This window comes from Stenella coeruleoalba (assembly GCF_951394435.1).
Source record: "Stenella coeruleoalba genome assembly, chromosome: 20".
In the NCBI taxonomy this organism is placed as follows: domain Eukaryota; kingdom Metazoa; phylum Chordata; class Mammalia; order Artiodactyla; family Delphinidae; genus Stenella; species Stenella coeruleoalba.
Window position 1 is genome coordinate 31,233,398 of NC_137166.1, and position 23,853 is coordinate 31,257,250.

At 45.1% G+C, this 23,853-nt stretch overlaps 1 protein-coding gene across 2 annotated transcripts in view; it reads right to left on the minus strand.

Moving 5' to 3' along the window:
• CHD9 (chromodomain helicase DNA binding protein 9) overlaps positions 1 to 7,447 on the minus strand; it is a 243,873-nt gene extending 236,426 nt beyond the window's left edge. For both annotated transcript variants that reach the window (XM_079907092.1, XM_079907090.1), the window contains exon 1: positions 7,195 to 7,447. The gene's annotated coding sequence lies outside the window, so the exon portion shown is untranslated. The remainder of the gene's footprint in view (positions 1 to 7,194) is intronic.
• Positions 7,448 to 23,853: the final 16,406 nt, after the last annotated feature.

Sequence of the window (23,853 nt, forward strand, 5' to 3'; positions counted from 1 at the left end):
AACTAAATGCAATGTAGGACACTGGACAAGATCCTGGAATAGAAAAAGGACATTAGGTAAACACTAAGAAAATCTGACTAAACTATGGGCTTGTGTTATTAATAATGTATCAGTATGGTTCATTAATTATAACAAATGGACTATGGGTTAACAAACGGTTAGTAGGGGGACCTGGGTGTGGGGTATATGGGAACTCTCTGTACTATCGTCTCAATTTCTCTGTAAATCTAAACTGGTCTAAAAAAATAAAGTCTATTAAAAACAAACAAATTCCTGGGTTGACCCTCAGAACCCCTGGCCTTCTGGTGCGCATTTGCACAGCTGTAGCGGAGCTGTGAATGAAGTCAGGCGCACCACCTGCCTGATGACAGACTGAAGAGAAGCAGCAGATACAGCAGAATCTGCAGGGAGGGAGACAGTTCACTCCAAGGACACTGCATGCCTCTCCTCCATCAGACTCCTCGAGGTTAGGGACTGTGCCTCTCTCATTGGACTGGCAGCCTTCCTAATGTGCGAAGTGGATCTCCCCTGTCAGACTGGGCAGCCCCTGAGGGGCAGGGCCCACTTTTCCTCTTGAACTCAAGGAGGCCTTTCTCTGCAGCCCCAGGAGCCACAAATTCTCTATATGCATTTCATCTTCCTTTATGTAAGTCAAGGTTCTTCCTATGAGTGGGAAAAGAGGTTACGCACAAAACGTACATTTTTAAAAATTGAAGTAGAGTTAATTTACAATGTTGTGTTAGTTTCAAGCGTACAGCAAAGTGATTCCGTTATACATACGTACATATAGGTGCGTGTGTGTGTATATATATATTCTTTTTCAGATTCCTTTCCATTATAGGTTATTACAAGATATTGAGTATAGTTGCCTGTGCCATACAGTAGATCCTGTTGTTTAACAAAATGTACATTTTTTAAAGGTCTGCTTGCTCCAAAATAACAGGACTCCTAACCCTTTGGATAAGCATAACCAATGCTCATAAGCAGCAAACTCAATAATTTGGATTTAGTGCCTTAAGCCTCCTCTTCCACCCCCTCCCTCTCCAGTGCCACCTGTATCCCAGTCCTCAGGAATAGACGAGGGATAACAGTAGTAACAGCTTAAAATTGTGATGCTGCCGATTCTATAACGGAGCAAAACTCTATATCCCAGAAAGCTGCTTCTTGGTTGCAAGAAGCTGTTACTTGGAGGTACACAGCAAGACACCCCAAAATGTGGGGACACTACATCAGTAGAATGCATACAAAATGTCTGTGATGACTGATCTGCAAAAGTTCTTAAGCACAGGACAGGATGTATCTCTGGACAAAGCAGGAAGAGCAAGGCCTGGAAATCAAATCAAGACTTGACAATGGAAAAAAAAAAAAAGCCAATTGTATTAACATAAGCTGAAAAATATTAGGTAGAGAGAAATGGTGATGTCTGAGGAGCTGAGAAAAGGGGGTAAGAAAGAGCAAGTCTTTGAGAGTCTATCTTCTCCCACATTGTCCAGGGTAGTGGGAATCCCTTGAGCATTCCAGCCAGCTCAGAGCTTCCCAGAATTCTCTCTGGATAGGGATCTTAAGGTTGGTCCAGGGAGCAGTAGGAAGGCAAAGATTCGGTAATTGATTAGTCACGTCTATCATGAGCACGGAGATGGGGAATCAGGCCAGAAGTGCTGCCATTCTGGACCGCTGTAGCCCTCAGAGGATACAAATATCTTAGGCCATCCTGGCTATTAAAATCATTCATCTTGTTCACCTTGTTTGGATTCCAGGAATGCCAAGCTTCTAAGTAGAATTTGGCATCCCCTGTGACTTTCCTACAGGGGAAAGAATGTGCTGATAGGCTGACATGAAGTTTTCAGGCTGCTTCACAGTGCTTGTCCCATTGTGATTTAATATATTTGTGGTCTGGCTTCCTCACCAGGCTGCTGTGAATTTGGTGATTCTGTCCTTGCTAGCCTGATCAGTTCCATGTGCACGAAAGGCACTCCATCTCTGACCTGCAAAGAATGAGCAGCATCTCCAGCCCCCAGCCCTCATCACATTGGCCCTGAGGGGTGCTTCTCCTGACACTGCTAGCCAGCTGCGCTTTGCCACGTCAATCACCCCGACCGCAGCCGTCTACCCTGAGCCCGGCATGAGCTGTGGGAGGCCTGCAAGAAAAGTGCTACAGCGACCAAAATAAGTTCTGTTGGAATAAGAAAGAATAAGGAAGAAAGAGATCCTGTGCTTGGGGCAAGATGCCAAGAACACATGACAGAAAACAAGCAGAAGGAATTGGCAACGTTTAATCTAGAGCAGGGAAGATCCGGGAGGGCCAACCAGTTCCCTGTCATCAAATACCTGAAGGACTGCAGTGATGCAAAGGGGAAAGATTTGTTCCCTGGGGCTCCAGAAGAAAGTATGACAACCAAGGGGTGGCAGATACAGGGAGAGAGATTTCGGTGAGATAAAAAAAGCGGAACTTTTAAAGGCAGTTTTCCTTTAATATCAGTCATTCAAATATCACCACTTTTATTTTTCTTCTTTCTTCTGTCACGTTTGTGAGAAGCAGTGTAACTCGGCAATTAGGAATACAAACGGAAACAGAAACGCTTGGGTTCATTTTCCAGTCCTGTCACTTACTAGCTACATAACTTTGGGCAAGTTACCTTACTTTCCCATGCCTGTTTTCTCCACTAATAATAGTACCTACCTCAAATAGTACTTAACCCATGTGACTGTGGTGAAGATTGATTAAATTATACATGCAAAATGCTTAGGATAGCGCCCAGCACACATTATGTGCTCCGCAAGTGGTAGCAACTATTATTTTTTATTATAATCTCATACCATTTATACTATTTCTAAGTAGACACATTATTTATCTAAATTTATTTGAAAGGAAACTTTATATTACTACTGCAAAGGCAAAGCCAGAAACACTTGTCAGGTATAGATGGAAACTGTACAAATAAACATAAAACAATGTTATCAAATTTTAGCTAGCTACTGTTGCCTGTTCCACCCCCTGAGTTTGAGGACTGCTGCCTTTTCCGTAAGAAGGGAGACGAGCAAGTGTTACCAAAACGGTCTGGTACTTCACTGAAACTTCTTTTGTTGACTGTAGTCAGAAGGCAGAGTCTGGCAAGTTTAAGGAAGTGAAAGGCCCGTGTGGTTGCAGCTCCTGCTCTAGGGAGAGAGGCAGGGCCGGATCAAAGGGACGGTTTAAAAAGGAAATACCTCTCCAAGAATGAGGCTTCGTCATCTTTAGCACTACAGTGCTCTGCCACACCGAATCATCCCACCAGGCACCCAGTGGTATGATCAGCACACTTCAAAAAGCAGTCAGAAACATTTCATAGACCACCGCGCTCCCCAGCGCCCCCCGGAGGAAACCTGCAGACAGTTTCCAGACACCCCGCCTGCCTCTCACTTCTTTCTACTCGAAGACATTTTCTGGTGGCAGGCTGCGTACTCCTGACCGCACACAGAAGTTGGGGGTTTGCTGGGACGCACAGTGTCTCCGAGCAGCCCCAGAGAGACTGAGCCGTTTGCTCCAAGGTAACTCACTCATCGACGCATCCTCTACTGGCTCTCCTCCCTTCTCCGGTCCGTTTCACTCTCACTGGGCTTTCTGGGATCACCTCCCAAATGAATTCCGGGCACCCAAGTCCTGGTCTCATGATCTACTTCGGGGAAGCCCCAGCTATGGCACAGTTTAACTGTGGCGCTTGAGAAATGGCTGAGAATGTTCCACGGAGATTCATGAGTCAGGTAAGAATTCAACCAGGACATCGAGTCGGCAAACTACAGCCCACGGCCCATGGGCTCTCCCACTGCCTGTTTTTGTACAGCCTGTGAGCTAAGAATGGTTTTTACAATTTTAAATGGTTGGGGGGGAAAAAAAATCAAAACGAGAATAACATTTTATGGCCCATAAAAATGATATGAAACCCAGATTTCAGTGTCCATCAATAAAGTTTTATTGGAACACAGCTACACTCATTCATTCCCATATTGTCTACGGCCACTTTTACTCCATAACTGCAGAGTTGAGTAGTTGCAGCTGAAACCATATATGGTCCACGAGGCTCAGAACGTTTACTATCTGGCCCTTTACGGAAGAGTTTGCTGACCCCTATTCAAGATCATTATCCTGCAGGGACAAGAGGCAGATTGAGACCTGGTTGCCCAGTGGATGCGAAGCCCATCACCAGACCTAGTATTTAGGGGGTTTTTGGATCAGATGTTCACAGTTCCTTTTCCTACATCTCTGTGACCACCCTCATGACTCCCTCCGCCCTCTGCAGGTACCTAGGACTCCCCCACTGAGGCATTAATGTTTTTATACCAGGAGTAATTTTATTTACTTTTAAAAGGGCATAAGACCTTTTGTTCCCCACACTCTGCCCATTGTCCCAGGTGGTTTCATTGACTCTTGATGGCTTCAGTTACTCATTCTTCCCCAAACAAACCAAATCTCCAGCCCAGGATTGTGTCCTGGATCTCAGCTCAACACTCAGATGTCTGTTCAACATTAGATTAAGATGGGGGTGGGGAGATGGGTTTTGCTGCTTACCAGTGGTGTAGCTTTGAGCAAGGCATATAACTGCCTGGGGCATCAATTTCATCACCTGTCAAAGGTGGAAACAACCCCGCCCAGTCTGCCAGGATTACTGTGGTAACTGGACAAAAGGTGAGCTGCCCACAAAACACTGCCACCTGGCCCCAGCCTCCCTCTCCAGCATATTATCATATTATCAGGCCTCTGCTTCCTCTGACCACTACACTCCCTGCACACTGGCTCTCCTTGAGCTCCTTGACTTTGCCAAGTTCTCACCTACCTCTGGGCCTTTGCACATGCTGCTTTTTCTGCCTGAAATACTTTCTCCTCATCTCACCCCCCACCCTGGCTGCTTCTCAGCCTTTCTGACCCCTAATCCATATGTATGCCTTTCTGTATGCCTCTCCATCTTTGTGCTTGATTCTCTCAGTGCATGTGCAGTGATGTCTAATTAGAGTCAATTCTCATTATTCACAGTGGTTATATTCTATAAAGTTGCCATGAACATGGAACTGGCAAATACCGATCTATTGCTCCTAAGGGAAAAACCTAAGGTTAGGTTTCTGCAAGCCTCTGGTCACATTTTCATCAACAGATCAATACCTAACCTTATTTTATGTGGTTTCTGTTTCAAGACTCCTTATTTAATATATATTGTTGTTTCATTCACATTGAACTCACAGCCAATACTACTACAACTCATGCCTGAACAAAGCTTATCTAACACACATTTTCTCCGTAAGGCACATCGCAGCCTTCTTGTGCTCGGGAACACTGGACAGCACTTCAGCACTATGTTTGGGGGTGACTGTAAACAGCAAAATCACCAACAGAAAGCACAAAAATGCAAAACAAACAAAAAAAAAACATGGCACTAAATAGAACACAAAAAGGACACTTGTTCACAGTTCTGAGAGCTGAAACAAGAAAGCAGTGTCATCTTGTTTTGACCTCAGCTGGGAACACGTGTGTTGAGCGACTCAAATTTTTTGCCACTGTTTGCGTCCATGAATGACCACGAGAAGCACTGTGGCTATTGACTTGGGGGTGACAAATACATTTTAGCGAGTGGGAGAATTTGCAAATACGGAATCTGCAAATAATGAGGATCCACTGTACTTTCTTCCCATTTCTCTCATTCACTAGCATGGGAGTTCACTGAGGACTGGTTTACCTCTGTCTTACCGTTTTACCTCTAGCGCCTGGAAAACAGCCTGGCACACAGTAGGCTCTCAATAATAAATCCTGTTTAAATGAACACATGAGTCAATTCAGTGAAAGTGCTCCGTTGGCAGCAATGACAGCTAGTGTTTACGGAGCAGGCACCACGAGCTGCCCTGTGCTAAGTGCTTTTTCTATGTTTCCTCTGCCAACAAGGGAAACAGCAGATTATTGTACTTTTGCCATGGGCTCTGGAATCAGACTGCCTGGGTTCAAACACAGGACCTGCCTTTTATTAGTTATTGAACCCTGAGCAAGTTCCTTGACCTCTCTGAGCCCCAGCTTCCTTCACTATCAAATGGGGTAGTTAGAGTAGTACCTTGTGGGTTATGGTGATGAGTTGATGTGGCCATGCAAAGAAAGCATTTAGCACTGTGCCAGGCACAGGCAGGTCCGTAGTAAACATTACCTCTTATGGGCAATAATTCCCATGGCAACTCTAAGAGTTTTATATGATACTATCATACCCATTTTGCAGATGAAGGAACTGAGGCTAGGAGGGGTTCCATGAGTTTTTAAGGGTCACACAGCCCACGCAGGGCTGGCTCTGGGAACTCCAAGCCTAGGCTCATAACCGCTTTGGTGTAAATGTAACATTTACTAATATGATGAGGGCTGCTCCAGGAGGCCCCCTGAACTTCTGTAGGATCTGGGTAAAAAGAAACCCGCCTCTCTCATGAGTCTTTTCTCATATTCTACATCTGTGTCTTTCTGTTCCCTGCCCACTTCCGAGTTCAACCCTTTCAGAACCAGCCCTATTGGGAGGGAAGATGTTGGTTTGTTATCTGGGGTTTGACAGCTCAAAGGTGGAGATATTTCCTGCTTAAAAGGCATGTTGAAGAAGGAGGAGGAGGAGAAGAATCAGCATTCTGGGCTGCGACAACCGTCCTCCTTTTTCTCCAACCCTTTAAATCAAGGATCCTCACACTTGGCTGCTAGCTGGGAATCTCCTGGGAAGCTTTGAAATGTCCAGATGCCCAGGCCCCAACCCAGACCTCCTACATCTGAGTCTCGGAGGTGGTGGGGTGGGAGGGAAACGGGGCATCAGTATTTTTTAGTGCTCCCCAAGCGATTCCAATGGGCAGGCAAGTTGGAGAAATGGTGCTTTGGATCTTATCAGCACTCAGCTCCAAAGCTGAAGTCGCTCTGGGTGGCAGTAACTCTTTTCTCCTCCTAGGACTGGCTGTTCGGGGATTCGGTCAGGCTCTCCAGAGGAACCAGCTAGTGGAGGATGTTTGCGTGCGAGCGACCTGGCGTCCAGCCCTGCCCCTAGGCCCAGCTTGGCGACTGCGGTCTCCAGGTCCCCACAGGCAACGACACGTGCGGCCGCTCCGACCTGTCTAGTCGTCCGCGGAGACCGCCGGCAGGGCTCGGCGGCCGCCACGCTGCCCACGCCTCACCACAGAGGTTCGCGGGAAACGCCCGGGGCTCAGGAATCCTACCTTGGCTGTCGGCGCTGCCCTCCGGTGCCCGCAATCCTGAGACTCCGGTTCGACCTGTCGCCGGGCTCCGCGGTCGCTTTCGTCTGCGCCGGAGAGGCGCCCACTAGAGCGCAGGCGCCACCTAGTGGGCGCGGGGCGCCGGCTGGGAGGTGCGAGCTCAATCCGTCCCGGGCGGAAATGCAGCCCGGGCTTCCCAATTGGGCGGTTTTCCTACACGCTGCGCGCGCCGGGAGCAAATCCCGGCTGGGTGGGATCACCTTCACTCCTTAGAGGGCACTGGGAGCAAAACTTGCTGAACTTCCTTTTGAGGGCACGGAGGGGCTGCCAGGCCCTGGCTGCTGGCCTGGAATGCATAGTGGGATTTTCCTGGCGGGACTCAGGGATCTTGCCTTTCATCCAAAAGCTTTCAGTACACTCCAATGTGGCAGAGCCTCTCTTTTAAATGTCCTGCGAGCATCAGAAAATGCAAAGGACTGGGTTTCTCTTAAGCCCAGGGAGGCATTTTCCCTACTAGCAACCCTATCTTTTTGCCCCGCCTCACACCCCGCACCTCCCCACCCCCTTGCCCTCCTACTCTGTTCCCTCCTGTCCCTTTAGCTGAACTTTATTAAACACCCATCCTTTGTCACACCCGGAGACACAGGTCCCTAAGGAGCTGGCAACCCAAGTTATGTTTCTGACCCGGGTGACATTGACATTTCTTTGGTTGAGGCCGTCCTTGGCACTACAGGACATTTACTCCCCTCACTCCATGGCGCTAAATGCCAGTAGACACCTCATAGTCATTGTGACAACCAAAACCACCCCTTCATATTTCCAGTTGTCTGCCGGGTTGGAAGAGCACTGCCCTAGGCTGAGAACCTATTAGCTGATTATTAAGGTCAGGAAAATGGTGGCTTATTGAAAGTGTGTACATTTCATTTATTGCTTTCTTCAACAAATGTTAACTGAGCACTTACTATGTGCCACTTTCCTACAAACAAGGGATACCACAAAGGACAAAACAGCTCAAAATTTCTGCCCTTGTTGAATTCACATTTATGTAACAAATTAACTTTTAGCACACACACAAAGGCAATGCAGTGTAATTGAGCTCTTCGCAAGGTAAGTACAGGATTTTTTTTTCAAATACATCAATTTATATAGTGCCCTGGTGCAATGCAGTGTAATTGAGCTCTTCTCAGGATAAGTACAGGATTTATTTTTTTAAAAAAATACATCAATTTATATAGTGCCGTGGTGATGGAGACAAGTTTGGCAAAAACTTCTTTTAAGGCACTTTATCTCTGTGGTGATTTGGGGGGATAAGTTCACCAGTGGAAATATTAGACACACTCTGTGACAGTGAGACCTGAGCCAATCCCCCCTCCCCCCACCTTCGTGTGCCTATTTAAACTTTGGTCTCTCTGTACTGGTGTCATCTGGTCAAACTGACCATCAAGAGTAGAGGGGAGGGGGAGGGGAGGGAGTATTACCTATGAGCAATACCTGGAGGGGCAAGGGGTTCGCGCGTGCGCGCGCATGTGTGTGTGTCACTGACGGGGGCCACCCCCAGCCTACTTAGGGCTTGCTCGTGCCCTGATGAAGGTGAATCAGTCAGAGAAGTGCTGACAGGTACACTTCCCATTCTGTCACTTTAAAGTGTCTCTGAGTCACTTCCAGTCCTTGCAAGAGCTCCCTCCTCCGCCCCTACACACCACCCCACTTTGGCCCAAAGCTTGCCCCAGCAAAGACCTAGATTATAACCTCTGCAAGTCTGATGCCAGGCATCACCGGATGAGGTTAAAGGTTTCCTAAGGACTTTAAGAAGAACTCTCCCCTGAATTCTTCTACCATTTTGTTCATTCCACTAATCACAGTGGTTTGGAAACTGTGGTTATCAACAGGTCTGTATTCTGCATAGGTTCTCCATAGGTGATCTCCTTGAGGGTCTGCGCCATGTTGGATAGGTAAAAGTAGTGTCAATAATAATAATAATAATCTGTAATGTTATTAGGCACGAAGAATTTTAGATTGACTAGTTGAATCCTCACAATAATCCTATGAAGTAATCACTGTTATTTTACCCATTTTTTTGATGAAGAAACTGAGACTCATAATGCTTAAGTAATTTGCCTTGGGTGGGAGAATTAGCAAGCGGTGTGGCCAGGACCTGAATTTGGATGGCCTGCCTGCAGAACCTTTGCCTCTGAGCACTCCACTGCTGTTGATGGAGCGCCTGGATAACCGTGCTGGGCACTGTGTTTTAGACACGGGACAGCATGAACAGGGCCTCTAATTTTTATCCCTCTGTGCTCTTGTTCTGTCCACTCTTTCCTTCAAAGGGAGAATTTTGTGTGGTGCATTTTGTTTTTTAATAAATTCATAATGTTATGAGAGGTAACCTATTTTTAGTAGGTGAGGGCTTGTTTATCTTCTAGAAGCTTGCTCCATTAAAGAGGGTGAGGGAAATTCCCTGGCCGTCCAGTGGTTAAGACTTGGTGCTTTCACTGCTGTGGCCAGGGTTCGATCCCTGGTCGGGGAACTAAGATCCCTCAAGCCATGTGGCTCGGCCAAAAAAAAAAGAAAGAGAGTGAGAATCCTCTATTTTCCAAAGTGGATGGAGCTGGAAATGGGTCACCGGGAGCATGGGCAGGATGTCAGGATCCTGGCAGAAGGAGGGGTAGAGAAGGAAGGAGGCTAGGATGCTGGAGACCAACAACAGAGGGGCAGGTGCCTATCCCAGGAAGGTCACTTGGTCTTGCGAGGCTGGCCCTTGGGCTAAATGGAAACTTGACTTTGGGGGTCATATAGGCTTACGGCAGAAGTAAGTTTGGTCACTTTTTGGTCATGAACGGCATCTGCAAACCCTGCCAGATATTATGAGGTGTATTAGCAGGATGACATATATGCGGTTTCATTGACTCTTCCCAAAAGTCCAGGAAACTGAGAGTCAGAGAGGTTAAACAACTTACTGAAGGCCACACAACATGTACACTGTAGAGTTAGTATTCAATCTCAGGTTCTTCTCAGGCTGAATCTGGTGCTTCTAACCATGACGATTAGCTGCCTTTCCATAAACAAATGGTGAATTGAACTGAACTCCTCAGGAGGGATTTGCAGTTCTTCGTTTTGGCCAGGTTGTCCTTTCCTCCTCTACCAGCTAATATTCTGCTTATCCTTCTGGGTCCAGCTAGAGGAATCCCTTCCCTATTCCCTTTTCCCAGTGTGACCTTTTTCCTGTATTAAAGCACTTACTGCATTCTGCCTCATGGTTTAATTCCCTGCAAAGATGTTGCCTTCCCCAACAGATTCTATGCCCTTGAGAACAGGATCCACGTGGATTATGCTGGATGGTTTGTTTACCTCTCCACATCTGCTCTCCTTTTCCACCCTGCTCTGCATCCTGGGAGGCTGACCTAAATGGGCAAGACCGAAGACTTCTATGCCCACTGGCCTCAAGTTGGGTTTGGCCAATGGGAGCCCTGGGAGGGATTGGAGGGAGGGAGGAAAATGAGGTTGGGGTGCTTACGGCCCCAGCTCCCTTCCTGCAAGGTGCCTTGGGCCGGCCACTCTTCTGCGCTACAGTCATAGCTGTAAGGTGACCCTCTGCACACAGCCCGCTCTGCTTCCACATCCAGGTCTCCTGAATTGCAATTCATTAAGGTTCTGGAAACCGCGCAACACCCCACATGGAACCTTGTAGCATGCGGCTCAATAAACAGCTGTTAAGCTAAATTAGGGGCAGGTGTGTTTGTTTGTTTGTTTGTTCAAATGAAAAGCAGGAGAGAAAGGATTTTAAATGATCTTGAGAACTAGGACCAGATGGCAAATAAGCTCCTAGGCTCCTGGCAAACAGTATTTATTTATTTTTTTGTTTGGATGATCTTAACATTTTTTCCTTAAATTAATATACAGCAAATTTGACTTTAAAATTTTTCAGGTACAATTCTGTGAATTTCAGCATGTTTAGATTTGTGTAACTACCACCACAATTAGGATACAGAACACCAAAAACTCTCCAGCCATCACTTTGTAGTAACACCACTGATCTGTTCTCCATTCTTATATTTTTGTCTTTTTGAGAATGTCATATAAATGAAATCAAACAGTAGGTAACCTTTAGGCTTCTTTACTCATGAACATCTTTGAAATTACGTTACGTGTAACGAAAGTTTTTCCTTTTCATAGCTGAGTAATATTGTGCTGTATGAATGTACCACAGTTTATTTATCCATTCACATTTGGGTTGTTTCGAGTTATTGATTATTAATAGAGCTGCTCTAAATATTTGTGTACAGGTTTTTGTGTGAACGTAGGTTTTCATTTCCCTTGGGTAATGTTATAGACTGGATGCGTTGTCCCCCCCAAATTCATATGTTGAAGCCCCAATCCCCAGTGTGACTGCATTTGGAGATAGGGCTTTTATAGAGGTAATTAGGTTAGATGAGGTCATAAGGATGGGGCCCTAATCTCACTGAACTAGTGTCCTTATAAGAGAAAGGGACACCAGAGTTCTCTCTCTTTGTGAGCACAGGGGAACGACCATGTACAGATGCATCAGGAAGGTGGCCATCTGCAAACCAGGAAAAGAGCTCTCACCAGAAACCAAATTTGCCAACACCTTGGTTATGTACTTCTAGCTCCAGACCTGTGAGAAAATGTCTATTGTTTAAGCTTCTGAGTTTGTGGCATTTTGTTATGGCAGCCTGAGTAGACTGATACAGGTAAATATTCTATGGTAAGTGTATGTTTAACCTGATGAGAAACTGCCAGACGGTCTTCCAGAGTGGCTTTACCATTTTGCCTTCCCACCAGCAGCATACGAGAGTTCCGGTTGCTCTGAAGCTTTGCCAACATATGGTATTATCATTAGTTTTTATTTGTGTTTTTTATGTTGATACTTTCTGCGTGCTAGGTTTTGTAGGTGGTAAAAGTCAAGGAAGCATTTTATTTTATTTAAAAAAATTTTTAATTTATTTTACTTATTTGTTTTTGGCTGCGTTGGCTCTCTGTTGCTGTGTGCGGCCTTTCTCTGGTTGTGGCGAGCGGGGGCTGCTCTTTGTTGAGGTGCGCGGGCTTCTCCTTGCGGTGGCTCCTCTTGTTGTGGAGCGTGGGCTCTAGGCGAGTGGACTTCAGTAGTTGTGGTGCGCGGGCTCTAGAGCACAGGCTCAGTAGTTGTGGCACACGGGCTTAGTTGCTCTGCAGCATGTGGGGATCTTCCCGGACCAGGGCTCGAACCCATGTCGCCTGCATTGGCAGGCGGATTCTTAACCACTGCGCCACCAGGGAAGTCCCAAGGAAGCATTTTAAAGCTGAAAATATTTTGAAAGTATCCTACTGTGGTCCCATCCATCCCTGGGTGGTCCATTTCTCTTTCCTTGTCTTTCCGCCGCCTCATCCTATTCCTGGGGCAATGTCCCCTAGGCAGAGCCAGCTAGTGATCTGGCAAATCAGAGTCTTCATCAGAGGTGAATCCATCTCTGAGAAAGTTGAGGAAGAGGTTGGGTGTGAGTAGGTCTGGCTTTACAGGCCTTATGCTTCATTTAAACTTCTGTTGTCACCATCTTGAAATTCTTAATAATTTTTGAACAAGGGCTCACATTTTAATTTCACACGGGCCCTTCAATTATGTAACCAGTCTTGGGTGTGAGTGTCACAGGCACGACAAGGCTGCTCACTAGGTTCACTCAGAAAAGGGCCCTCATCTGTCTTACCAACCACACCTCTAAACTAACCCAAGCCCAGCCTGAGGGTTTTACCTGTCTCCTTGGTGCTCCTGCCGCCTGTCTTTTGTGCTGACTTGGGACAAGCATGATTAATTTGGAGGATTCACAAGAGACTTGTTGGCCTAGGATCCCAGTATCCAAACGAGGATTTGCCTTAATTAGGACTTCTTAACTGGAAGGCAAATGGAACCTCCCTCTTCCACCCTAACACCCCCAAAATGTACTTTGGCGTTTATGTGGGAGAGGTAAATCGACAGCATTATAATGTCCTCCTAATTGTCACTCTGCCAGCCCGGTTGGCAAGAAGCTCATTCAAAGAAAGGTGATTTACAGGGGAGTCTTACCACATTCCTGTGGATCACTGAGTGCCTAAGTCCAGGAAGATGAATGGTGTTAACCAGAGGCAGTGGGGGTGGCAGCAGGAGGGGACAAGGAGTGGGAAGGTCACAGGATGTGCAGGCAGCATCCTGAGCTGGCTGCCAACCACGCGTGTGACCTCAGGCCATTGACCTAACCGCTCTGGACTCAGTTACTCCCCCTCTAGCGTGGCTTAACAATACTCCCTCGTAGGACTGTTTGATTATGAGGAATAAACGAGAGGACGTGTGTAAAACATCCGAGGCTGGCATGTACCCACCCCTCCGGAAGTGAATGGAGTTGGCGTCACCTTTGACTGCTGTGTGCATACTCGGGGAAGAATACAGTCTGCACTTCTCTGAAAAGGTACTACATGGACCTGCTTGATCCTCTTTGCAGCTTCCTGGCAGCTGCGCCAGAACTATCGGGCCCCTTTTGGAGTTAGGAAAAAGAAAGCGAGGTGATCAGAAAATAAAAGAGGAGTCAAATATAGAGAATTCGTTCACAGCTTTGAAAACTTTTACCCATGTGTCCCGGATTAAAAGAGCAATGACAGGGCTTCCCTGGTGACACAGTGGTTAAGAATCCGCCTGCCAATGCAGGGGACACGGGTTCGAGCCCTGGTCCGGGAAGATCCCACATGCCGTGGAGCAGCTAAGCCCGTGCGCCACAATTACTGAGCCTGTGCTCTAGAGCCCGTGAGCCACAACTACTGAAGCCCGCGCACCTACAGCCCGTGCTACACAACAAGAGAAACCACCACGATAAGACGCCTACGCACAGCAATGAAGAGTAGCCCCTGATCACTGCAACTAGACAAAGCCTGCGTGCAGCAACGAAGACCCAACGCAGCCAAAAATAAATAAATAAAAATAAATAAATTTATTTTTAAAAAAAGAGCAAGACAGGCCTACCAAACTGATGACACCTATGATGGTTTATGAAGATGGCCCAGTGGGGTCTTTAAAAGAGATAAGATGAACGTAGTGATAGAGCGGAATCTGGATGACCTGGGTTCTAATCTCAGCCCTGCTATTTCCAGGCTGTTAGACCTTAAATTATTCAACCTCTCTGTGCCTCAGTGTCTCCATCTGTTAAATGAGGATTAAATAATGCAACCTGCCTCTTAGAGTTGTTGTGAGGATGGAACAAGATGATGAATGTAAACTGTACTTGGTACCAAGTAGCACTTGGTACCTGCTAATTTGTTTATTTATTTATTTATCTATTTATTTATTTTTCCTTCTAGTTTTATTGAGATATAATTGATATATAACACTGTATAAGTTCAAGATGTACAGCATAATTTTTTGGATTTTACACATCATGAAATGATTATCACAGTAAGTTTAATGAACATCCATCATCTCTTAAAGATACAACATTAAAGAAACAAAAATTTGTGTGTGTATGTGTGTGATGAGAACTCTTAGGATTCACTCTGTTAACAGCTTTCATATATAACATACAGCAGTGTTAATGTTTTCATTACTTACATGTTTGGGTTAAACCCTGGAGTCCATGATCTTAGCCCCATTCCTCAACCCCGGGTGGAGGTGGCATTCTAGGGTAGGGGATGGACTCCAAGCGGGGGGGGGGGTCTGTGAGTCCCGGAACTGGATATGACCCTGGGACACGGAGGAAGGGCACAGCTAGTTGCTTAGTAACAGGGCTTTATTTGCAGCAAGAGAGGGCTGGTGTTTACAGGTAACTAGGTGGGGGTTGTAATTTGTAAAGCAGAAGTTACCGGTTAAACAAAAGGGAATTCTTCTGATGGAATGAATAGGGCTTGGTGCTAGCAGGAAGAGCCCCCTTCCAGGCCCTGCCCATCCCGCAGATGGGGCGGGGGGCGGGGGTGTCATTATGCAGATTGGACTGGTGTCTTCCTGTGACCATAGAAACGGAACCTGTGCTCTTTCAGCTGTGCTCTGAGGAAGGGCTATTTAACACTGGCACCTGAGGATCAGACACACAGAGCGTCCTCACCTCGGGACATCCCAGGGCACTCACCCTCTGCGTCCAACTGAGATGGGATGCCACTCCAGCAAGAGCACCAAGGTGGCGGGGGCGTCCGAGAAACCCGCAGAACAGCCCGAGGGAGAGGAACCAAATCTGCGAGCTGGCACAGAGGCAGCAGATGGCAAAGACACCTCCTTGAAGGATGGTGCCCCTGAGCAGAAGAACTGAGATGCTTCTCTCTGGATTCGGACCCTCACCTCATCCGTGGAACTGCCTTTGGCCAATGAAACTCGGGACAAACCCCATCCTGAGAAGCTCCAAAGAGAGGGAGGAGAGAGAAATCCCCGCCTTTGGGATTCAGGCTTCAGAAATTACCTTCATCGGGCTTTGCTCTGGAGCTGAGAGGGAGATGTGGCCACGGGGAGTCCTATTTCCCCAGCTCTCCGATAGAGAGGACGAAAGAAGTCTTCACACATCCTGGGGCTTTCCCTGAGCTTCTGGAAACGGGGGAGCCCCATAGCAGACTGCTCTGGCTCTGGTGAATCTCTGCTGCTGAGCTGTGACTGTCTAGTGACCCTACCCCCTTCCATGTGCCTCACGTTTCTGAACTCTGAAAGCTCTGTGGTCATAGCATCGATGGAGATGTGTGGTACTCGGTTTCTTTCTTTCCTTCTTTCTTTCTTTTTTTTTTTGGTTTGTTTTTTTCTCTCTCCTTTTTTCTAACAGCTGGCTGAATAGCCAGTGCCCATCACAGGAAGGTTTTGGGTTTGGCTCACTCCACACTGTTTGTATGAATACTTTAATATTTAACTTGGAGAATTGTTAATGAATTATGGGAAAAATCAGGATCAGACTGTGATCATGGGAGACAACAAGGCCTTGATCATCCAGTGTGTGGAACACTGAGTGCTGGTGGGAAGGAAGGAGGAGGGATTCATGTTCTTGATTTTTTAATCCCCAGAAAAATGTCCCTCTGCTGATGTTCCTGTGTCTCCTCACATCAAGAGTCTGTCAATCTGAACCCTCTAGCGTCTGAGCTATCTGTGTCCAGCCTTTGGAAATATTTCGCTGTTTACTGACATGTCTGTCAGCTTCTCTTTCCCCCCCTTGCATGTGTTTTTTTAATTCGACCCCAAAGCATTTTAATTTGAAATCAAATGGATATGTTTGCAAATAAATGATGACATAACATGTTTGAAAGACCGGACTGGGGAGCCGGGATTAGAGGATCAGCGGGGAAGTGTGGGTGTGATTCTGTAGAACGCAGGTGAGCGAAGGGGCTATGGAGACAGCATGTTACTGGAAATGACCCTTCTTTTTGGCCATCAAAACCTCAGAAACTGAAGAGGATTCTTTTGAGAATCTGGCACCTGGGGTAAAGAGCAAGAAAGAAGGAAGGACAAGAAGTACAGCAATTTGGCCTGCAAATTGACTGCAGAGCGCTCCTGTTGCTTCAGCGGAACCTGACATCTTTTAGGGAGGGAGCAAGAGAGATGGGGCCCCCTCAGCTGGCCCGAAGCCCTGCTTTTTCCCCGGGGGTAGGAAACTTGCAGTGGGCCAGGAAACAGGCCTGGGCTTGCAGCTGGGGATCAGGAAGTTTGGGGCCTCTTTCTACAGCTTTCTGGGCATAGGCCAAGCTCTGGTAACTGCTTTCAATTTTTTTTTTTTTTAATACAATTCTGTTTTTCTCCCTCCTCCCACCTAATGGAAATTCACCCTGCAAAATAGGACAGTGTCTGGTAAGAAGCTGCTCACAGTATACACCCTCAGGACTCCCGGAAAAAGTTCTCAGCTGGTGGTGAGGTTTTGAGGCAGGGTGGTGCTTATTTCACCAGCTCCTGAGGGGCGAAACTCACTCAGCTTCTTAGCAAATCAAGTGAAGGAGACTCCAGGTCCTTAGAAGTTCAGAAAACAGGGTGGTTTGTTTTGCTTCCTTCTGAGATGGTGTAAAATGCTTGTTTAATTAAATTCAAGATCCCTGTGGGTTTTAAAAACTGGATTCTTCATCCACCTCCAGCTGTGGCAGGCACGCTGCAATTTGCCAAGAAGTTAATCTGTAACAGGAAATAGGACCCAGTTTCTTTGTAAGGACATTCCAGTTGTGCCATTGGGGCTCAGTATCACTCATCTGTGTCCCTCTGAGGCTCAAGTGCCTGGTGAAGGTGGCCAGAATTATGTTTACTCAAATGAGCTTGAAACTCTTTAAAGACAGGTCTGCATAGACTTGGCCCATAACTTGAAAGCCATTGCTCTGGCCCACTTCCAAAACTACTGGAAGAGGAGGAGTTTGTTTACTAGTCACCTTTCTATCCACCTATCCCTCCATCTATTCATCCATCTATCCATCCATTCAACCTCCCATCCAACCAGTCCATTCAATCCATCTATCTGTTTGTCTATCCATTTACCTACATACTTACCTTCCTACCTACCTATGCATTCAGCTCTTCCCTTGGATTTTTCAGTTATATGAGGCAATAAACTTCCCATCTCAAACCAAATTCATTCATTAAGCAGATATTTATTGAGTTTCTACTCTTCTCTATCACTCAATCATTTATTCCTTGCTTTATCCATCCATTAATCCAGCAGTTACTGGAAGACTACTCTGTGCCAAACTCCCTATTGTTAATAAAATATTGAAGTGTGTCTAGTGGGAGCACAGCCTGGAGTAGGGTGGTTCAGAGAGATCTTTCCAGCCTAGGTGAGACCCATGTGGAGCCTTTAAGAGTAAGTAGGGATTGGCTAGAGAAAGAGGATGAGTGTTTCAGGGGAAGGGGAACGTATGAGCCGAGATTGGAGGCTACATCAGGCATGATGTGCAGTGTTGTGGAAGCCTGAAGGTCACATCACACAGTGACAGGGAGGTGAGGCTTAATAACTAAAAGGATCAGATCACGAAGGGCCTTATGCTTCATACTTAGAGGCTGAGAGTTCATCCTAATGGTAATGAGGAGTCCACTGAAGGACTTTAGGTAGAGGAATAATGCCAGGATGTCAGTTGCTTTTGACTGCTTTGTATCTTGCCTTCGGGTAACAAATCCCATCTTTTCCCTTTGGGGAACCCTTTTCTTACCCACTCTCAGTTTACATGACTTGCTGATCCCATTCTCGGGCTCAAGGCTGAGTGCTGTATGTGCCTGGTCGAATTGACTAATTCAAGGAAGGGCATCTGACCCAACCCAGTCTTCCTGGAGACTTTCTGCTGACACAACTAGGAAAGAAGTATTCACTTTCTTTTGGAGTTAATAAAATTGCAGGGTTTTAGCTTGGAGCCTCTTAATGGCAATCTTCCCACCACTGGGGAGGGTCTGCTTGAGAATGAAGCCACAGCAGATAGTGGAGTTGAAAGGAGAGACATATTCCCAATGAACCTGTTTGCGCAACTGGATCCAGCCATGCCAGAAGCTGTTACCACCCCTAGAAGATTTACACAAGCCAATAAACACTCAGTTGTTTTTTTTTCTGAGAGTGGTTTAAATTTGTTTCCATCATTTTCAAAGAGTTATGAGTAAATCAGACCAACTCAGATTTATGCCTTAGGTAGAGTAACTTGGTAGCTCGTTGAAGAATGGAGTTGAGAGGGATAAGGCTAGAAGTAGAAACACCAGTTAGGAGACAATTGCCTGACCTAGGAAAAATATATCAGGTAGCTATTACTATTAAGACCTATTTTGCAACCAGCCACAAAAGCTCAGTGGCACACAAGCATAAGCTTTTTCTTTGAACTCGTGTGTCTATGAGTCACTGTGATTCAGGCGATCAAGGCTACCTGAGGAGTGTTCACATGACATATAGGAGCACAAGAGGCTGAGTCCAACTGCACAGCCACGGTCATGTCCTCTATTATTCCATTGCCCACAGCAAGTCACGTGGCCAAAACCAACATCAACAAGGGAGGGAAGTGCCCTTCCCTCATGCAGGGTGAGGGAGTGAATATTTGCTAAACGATAATCTACTCTGACACATAAAGGAGAGTGAAGAGGACAAATTCAAGCAATATTTAGGGGATAGAATCAAGCAGTTTTGGTGGTTGATTTTACATAGGGGTGGAAGGAGAGAGAGAAGTCAAGGTTTCTGCTTGGGTGATGGGGCCGATGACGGTGCCACCACGTAAGAAAGGGATTCTGGGACGAGGGGCATGTTTAGAGGGAAGATCAGGAGTTGAGTTTTGGAAGGGTTGAGCTTGAGATGCTAACAGGACAAAATAAAAATAATTCTAAGCTTGGTGATGGATGTTATCTAGACTTATTGTGGTGATCATTTTGCAATATACACAAATACTGGATCATTATGTTGTATACCTGAAAGTAATATAAAGTTATATGTCAATTATACCTCAATAAAAAATAATAACAGCAAACAGTTATATCACTCTTACTGTGTCCAGGCATTGTTCTAAATGCTTTACATATAGGACTCGTTTAACCCTTTCAACCACTCCATCTTCTTTTTGCAGATTAAAACACAGAGGAGTTAAGTAATTTACCCCAGTTCTTTCAGCTCTCAAAGACAGAGCTGGAACATGTACTAGGCAGTTTGGCTCCAGAGGGTGAGACTTGGGGAACTCATTTGGGAGTTGTGGGGATCCTCTTGGACCCCCCAGAGTTGGTATAGAGATTATTTTAAAGTGAAAACATTTGAGCACAGAAGATGCAGAAACAAATCTTTTACATATTTCCCTTAGCTGCCTGAAATTACAAAATACAGCCGCCTTTAAACCCCCTCTGAGGGAGTTTCCTGCGAATTTAGCTGCCAAGAAGACAGAGTGTCCATTTCATTAGCATCAAAAAGCCCAATAGAACCTTCCATACTCTCCCATTGAAGCCCTAAAAATCCCCCTTTTGTTAAGTTGGTATGTATACACCTTTCCTTGGGGCTATTCCAAGAGTTTTCCATTACTGGGAGCTCCCACAGGCTTGTGTGGAAATAAATCCTGTCTTTTCTCTTGTTAATCTTCTTTTCTCAGTTAAATTATCAGGCCCCCAACGGGAGCTAGAAGAGGAAAAGTTTTCTTCCCAACACTTTTGGCAATAAGGATGGGATGGTTGGGATTCCCCACTCTCTGGAGACTCCAACTAAGATCCCAGGACCTCTGACAATGCCAGCAAAGGTAAACTTTATTTCACCAGTCAGAATCTTGGATCTCTGCCAGGGTCCGGACGAGCAAGGACAGGAAGAGTCTTTCAATTTGATTGAAATGGAAAAAAAAAGATTTTCCAAATTTTAGATTTACAGAAGAAAACTTTTGTTTAAAACCAGTTCTTTGGATACTGGGACTCTTGTATTAGGTAGCTATTGTGTCTGTCTCTTGCGCTACCGTTTTGTGTTGTGATGTCTAGAAGTGTTTGTTTCCTGAGAACTTGGCTTTGGAAATTGAAAAGAGCATTCTCTCTGGCTTTCCACCTGCTGAGGGGTGTGATCTGCTGCCAACCACTAGGTGGCAGGCCCTGAGAATCTGTAGTCAGCTGGGCAGAAATGTGGGTAGCCTGGGTACCCCATGTGCAGCTGGTGTAGTACTTACCATTACCAGCTCTCAGGGGATTCATCTAAGTCTAAATTCTAAAGGGCCTCATCCCATAAGGACGCTTGTCTCTTTCTCCACTGCCTTTGTTCATCGCTTATGGCAATGGAGAGCCTTACTTCCTTCCTCTTGGCTACCTTTGAGTATGAGGGTTGTGTCTTCTGTGCCCTCTTTGAGGATGAGTTTTGCCCCCATAGTTAAGCCATAAAAATGCTTATGGTTTGAGTCACAGTTGACATGAGTATACTTTCTGAAGCCGGATTATAATCTAGCATCTTTGTTTGGAAGATACCTCTTGGGCTGGAAATTCTCCTTCCGGTTTTGGTTTTGAGGCCTCTCTATTCTCCCTACTTGATTCTGTTCCTCTCATGGGAACTTTTCAGTAGACTGAACTCCTTTCTTCTTAAACCCTCACTGACTGTATGCTCTGCAACCATGGTACTAACTCTGTCTGCTTCCTTTTTTGTTGGCTTGACTTTTCTAAGGATAATTTAGAACTTCAGTGGTGCCTTTGAGAAAAGTTAAATCTTCCAAGCTGGATTTTCTAAGATTTTCTGCTTTCTATTTCAGCCCTTCAACTCCCTATAGTCACTGGAAATTTAGGTTACCCCCTGGCCCTCCTCAGGGGCTCTCAAGGGACTCAGGGACCCTCAAAAGCAAGCACATGAGGCTGAAAAAGAAGAAATAGACTAATTGTAAACAAAATTTAGTCCACAGCCTCCATAAGATTATACATCAGGAAAAAAGGAAAAATCTTAAAAGTCTCCTCCACAAATACTGGATAAAGCTTTAGCCCTCATACTGAGCAGGCAACAACTTGTTCCATCTGTCAGAAACACAATTCAGATAAAAATACAAAGTGGGACAAAGACGAGAACCAACTTTTATATATAAACTAGTGAATTTTGTATTATTGTATGTCTTAGTTTGGGCTGCCATAACAAGATATCATAGACTAGGAGGCTTAAACAGCAAATACTTATTTCTCACAGTGCTGGAGTCTGGACACCCAAGATCAGGGTGCCAGCATGTTAGGGTTGTGGTGAGAGCCAGTTTTCTGGCTTGCAGGCTACTCTCTGTATTTTCACATGGTAAAGAAAGAAGAAAAAGAAAGAAAGAAAGATAGGAAGGAAGGGAGGAAGGAAGGAAGGGAGGGGAAATAGGAGGGGAAATAAAGACAGGGATTTCCCTGGCGGTCCAGTGGTTAGGGCTTGGCACTTTTGTGGCCTAGGGCCCGGGGTTCAATCCCTGGTCGGAGAACTAGAATGGGGGAGAGAGAGATCTGAGCATGAAAGAGCACCCTCTTGTGTTTCTTCTTATAAGGACACTAATCCCATTCATGAGGGCTCCATCCTCATGCCTTAATTACCTCCCAGAGGCCCTCATCTCCAAATATCATCACGTTGGGAATTAGAGTTTCAACATGTGAATTTTGGGGGACATAAACAGTCCTGTATTTATGGCTGATTCATGGCTAAAAATGCAAATGAAACCTATCTCTATTTGCAGCTGCCACTATGTATATGAATGTATGTTATGTGTCTGATATTCTCCTACCTCTGGATGGTATTACCAAATTAACAAAGGAGATTTATTTTAATTGACTTAGAGAAAATAAGCACTTATATAAATTAAGTATCACTCAAACTCTCAGAAATGTGGGAACTAACCCAAATGATCTTCAAATTCACATCATTTGGGTAAATCTTTGTTAAATAAGACTACTCTAATATTACTGGTTTAATAAAAACCTTCTTTACCTACAATCATACATTTTTATTCTACTTGGATTTTCTAGTCGAAGCTACTATTATATTTACTAGATGTTTAAGATTATAAAACTTATAGATTTGATTCTAATCAAATTAAGTCATTACTCTGGCCAACTTTATTTCAACAATGATTATGTTTTATGATAAACCTGTCAAAATAGTCTCCAAAATCTTTTTTGCTTACTTGCAACCTTAAAGCTTTACTAAGTTAAATGATAGATATTCATTAAATATCTAGATCACTTCCAAATAAGATAAAATACTGAAACATTAAGTACTGAACATAAGTTTATATACTTTTGACTTCTTATTTTTACATAAAGACTACAGATACTTGGACCTGTTAATAAACATGTTCTTTTGCCACACTGGGAAATTGTGCTATGAGGAAGCATATGTCTCTTGAAATTGTGAGATGGTATATCATAATTTTTCTTATCAACTACAGAATGCTGGTATATCACAGACAGTTCACAATTGTCTCTTTCCTAGTTTTCTCTGGAAAATAAAGATTACTAAGGGTTGAAAATTATAATCAATATATGTAAGTGGAACCAACGGAAATAATAAGAGCAGAGGAAAAAACTCTGTGCAAAATGTGCCAGGAAAGTAGGATATGTTTTTGATAAGAAAAAGTATACAATGTATTAAGGATCTGTTTTCGTTAAGAAAAGAGAGAGTAATTTTGTCCTGAGTTAGTTGATTCAAGGTTGTTTAAAGGTTGTTCCAGAATGAGAAAGAGGAAGATGTAGGACAAGAACTAGATGGGTCTAGAAAGTTGTAAAGGGTCTGTGATAGAGAAAGAGAGAGAGAGAGAGAGAGAGAGAAAGAGAGAGAGAGAGAGGGAGAGAGAGAGAGAGACTATTTAATCTCATATGGTCAAGCTGGATAAGATTAAATTGATTTATTATAAGATTTTTAAATGAGCTTTAATATCAGTAGTGTACTAATGCAAAACTAGAGTGTGATTTTTCTCTCTTAAAGACAAAATGTGTTGGATTGTTGGTCTGTTTTTTTTTTTTTTTTTTTTTTTTTGCAGTACACGGGCCTCTCACTGCCACGGCCTCTCCCGTTGCGCACCACAGGCTCCGGACGCGCAGGCTCAGCGGCCATGGCTCACGGGCCCAGCCGCTCCGCGGCATGTGGGCTTTTCCCGGACCGGGGCTCGGGGCTCGAACCTGTGTCCCCTGCATCGGCAGGCGGACTCTCAACCACTGCGCCACCAGGGAAGCCCCATCAAATTTTTAACCATGGTCATTTTAAGCCTTTTATTATTCATGAATAGTTATTGCTTTACTCTAATGCTTACCTGAAAGCTCTTACAAACAGCTACAAGCCA